Raw genomic sequence first — 3,739 nt, 5'->3', positions numbered from 1 at the left:
TGGACTGGGACTCTCCGCTCCCAGCGGAGGACGCTCAGTCTTGGCAGCGTCTCCTCTCCGAGCTCCATTTGCTGGAGCGCCTCCGAATAAGGCGCTGGCTGGGTGTCATTCAACAGGATCCGACGGTCGAGATCCACGGCTTCGCCGACGCGTCTGAGCGTGGATACGCGGCTGTCGTCTACCTTCGCGTGTCCAGTACGGAAGAGACGTCCATCCACTCACTGGCCGCAAAAAGCAAGGTCGCGCCGATTAAGCCCGTGACGCTCCCACGGCTGGAACTCTGCGCTGCCTCCTTGCTGACCAATCTCGTTCACCACCTCCGGTCATCACTGGAGGTGTCGGCGCCAGTATATCTCTGGTCCGACTCCAAGGTTGTCCTCCACTGGATCAAGGGTCATGCTTCACGATGGAAAACCTACGTGGCCAATAGAGTGTCGCTGATCCAGGAGCGGCTCCCCGAAGCGCAGTGGCGACACGTCCCGGGTCAAGAGAATCCTGCCGATTGTGCTTCCAGAGGGATCGCTCCGAGGGATCTGCTGAACCACCCCCTATGGTGGGAGGGCCCCGGCTGGCTTCTCGGCGACTCGTCACTATGGCCAGCCAGCGACGAGGCATCAATGGTCAGCGTTCCTGAAACAAAAACCACGGTATTAACGGCCATCAGCAAGGTCAGACCGGAGCCTGAAATACTCCTACAGTTCTCGACACTGCATAGGCTCTTACGTGTCTCTGCTTGGTGCCTTCGTTGGCACCGGACCGCTCGTCATCCTCCCAGCGTCGCACTGCTCTCGGACGAGCTCGACGCCTCCCTCATTCGCTGGCTGAGAATCGTCCAAGGGATCCACTACGCCGTTGAACTAGCCGCCGTACGAGAGTCTCGCCCAGTGCCTCGCGGTAGCCACCTGGCCAGGCTGCATCCATTCATCTACGATGACGGGATCCTGCGCGTCGGCGGCCGCCTGAAACACGCAATACTCACGTACGATGAACGACATCCTATGATAGCGCCGCCCACTTCATGGCTCACCAAGCTCGTGATAGAGTCTTGCCACCGCCGGACGCTTCATGGAGGCACTCAGCTCACTTTGGGGCTCCTTCGCCTCCGCTTCTGGGTGCCGCAAGGTCGAGCCGTAATCAAGCGGACACTGCACCGGTGCGTGACATGCACCCGCTGGCGAGCTCACACTCCACGGCCCCTCATGGCCGATCTCCCTCGGGGGCGAGTCACTCCAGCACGCCCTTTCCTGAGGACAGGAGTCGATTACGCTGGCCCGATACTCCTCCGCACTTCCAAGGGGCGAGGACATCGAGCTCACAAGGCGTTCATAGCCGTGTTCGTCTGTCTCTGTTCCAGAGCCGTCCATCTTGAGGTAGTATCTGACTACTCCTCTGACGCCTTCCTCGCAGCATTCCGCAGGTTCGTTTCTCGTCGCGGACTGTGCGAGGAAATGTACTCGGACTGCGGAACTAACTTCATCGGAGCGGACAACCAACTCCGAGAATTCTTCCGCGCGTCGTCCTCCGACGGCCGTCGCATCTCTCGGGAAGTCGCCAAGGAAGGAATATCCTGGCGCTTCAATCCTCCCGCCGCGCCGCACTTCGGAGGCCTCTGGGAAGCGGCGGTGAAATCCATGAAACATCACCTGCGACGGGTGATAGGAGAGACTACGCTCACCTTCGAGGAGATGAGCACTCTTCTTTCACAAATCGAAGCATGTTTAAATTCTCGTCCATTGCAGGCTTTCTCAGATGACCCCGACGACATCACCGCATTGACTCCAGGGCATCTCCTAATAGGCGCCCCTCTACTGGCGGTCCTACAGAGCCTTCCCTAGCCGAACGGCCTCCGAACGCCCTATCCCGGTGGCAGCTGCTGCAACGAATGCGTGACCACTTCTGGCAGCGATGGTCTCAAGAGTATGTCCACGCCTTGGCACCTCGATCAAAATGGCTCAACTCCGAGCCCGCTCCGGAGGTCGGAGCATTGTGCCTCATCCGCTCGGAGATCACCCCGCCTTCCCGATGGCCCTCGCGCGAATACTCGCCCTGCATCCAGGAAGCGATGGCACGGTCCGCGTTGTGACTGTCCGCACCTCCACCTCGGATCTCGTTCGGCCAGTCGTAAAACTCGTCCTTTTACCGGGAGTCAAGGAGGCTCGCGCGTCCGTAGACGAATAATGCTCGAGCACTATTCTCCCGCGTTGCGTAGAGTCTTGCGCGCCTCACTACATTGTACATATTGTATATATCGTGTATATATTTTTTTATTACAGCTGTCCGTCGTCCATCTCGCGTTCTCGCCGCGATTTCCTCATTCGCATATCACTAGTCACCCACTCACTGTACATTGTGCATCCCCGAGCGATGCACAATTAATCCCCATTAATCATTGCACTTCCCATCGCACTACTTTTCATTATTACACTGTAAATATCACCGTATTTCACTACCGCAACTCTTAGTCTCGCGAAAGATAGAAATCAACTAAACAACACGTGTTATCGTATTGCGTCACACATTCTATTCATCGATCGCGATCCAGATACCGCCAACTGAACCGCTCGCGACATCTGTCCGTCCCCGTCCATACTCGCGAATTTCGTCACGCGCTGACGAGGCGGGCGGGATGTTCGAAATGCGTAATCGATTATCTCAATGTAAAATTTCGCGTTGCTAAAATCCGTATTCCAAACCTAACGGGCGTCGAGAACTTTCTCGAGCTTTCGTTTGGTAAACAAAAAGTCGAACGTTCGAGTCACCGCTCGTTTTTGCACCGCATAAAAACGCTTGAAATTGAGCGATTAACAATAACATTGTCAACCGCCGTCAAACTAAAACAACATACGGGCATGCGCGCCCATACATCACGATCAGCTGATGGCCAATCAGCTGATCGAAAGAGGTCGTGCGCATGGCAAACGCCACAACGCTATTTCCTGACCTCATCGGCGGCCAATTATGCGTGGCGCCATGAGGTCACCGCCAAATTTCAAAGTTAATTGGGCCACGTCGCAACGGGGCCCAAAATCCGCCCGGTATATAACGAGCCCAGCGAGAGGGCACGGGGAAGTCTCGCACTTTTCGCTTTCTATACCGCTTAATCTTACCGCTCAGTTAAACCGCAAAATATTATACGTCAACCGCTATTCTTCTCGGACTTTGATTTTCCGCACGCTCGATCTATCACGCCGCTCGCGATCTCCCGCGAGTTTAACCGCTTCGCTTGTCGCACCGCTCGTTGCACTGTACACTTGTCACGGTCATCGTTGAACTCTAATAAACTGTCGTTTTGTGTGAATATCACGAGTTTCACTGCACTGGCCTATCCTCCACGTTCGCGCAATCTCTTGCCGGATCCGCTCGCGAACAACATGTAATCGTGAGAAAATCATAACGTTAATCGTTATTTAACTTTTCATTCGTTTTTTCCGCTTTTCAGCGTTCCGAACACTCGCGTCTATCGGCGTTCGCACCCGTATGCCGCCGTGCGCTCGACCGTGCGTCGCCGACCGCCTGGGTAGCCGGTTGGGTACTATAAGAGGTACGTCGCGCTCGGCGCGTCGAAACGAGTCGGTAGCGGACGGACACGGGCCGGAGCGCGTTCTGCGCGTCTCTGGCGCTTCGTTCCTTCGCGTATCGTCTCGAACACACTTTTTATAAGCACAGCATTGCCACGAGTCGGTGTCGCAAGACCGAATGGCTCTTATGTGGCGCGCACGCATCTAGTGTGTTGGACGCG

The sequence above is a fragment of the Camponotus floridanus genome, unplaced genomic scaffold (assembly GCF_003227725.1).
Source record: "Camponotus floridanus strain SB8 unplaced genomic scaffold, Cflo_v7.5 scaffold114, whole genome shotgun sequence".
Classification (NCBI taxonomy): Eukaryota; Metazoa; Arthropoda; class Insecta; order Hymenoptera; family Formicidae; genus Camponotus; species Camponotus floridanus.
The sequence above is the reverse complement of the archived record's forward strand: the minus strand, read 5'-3'. Positions refer to the sequence as shown.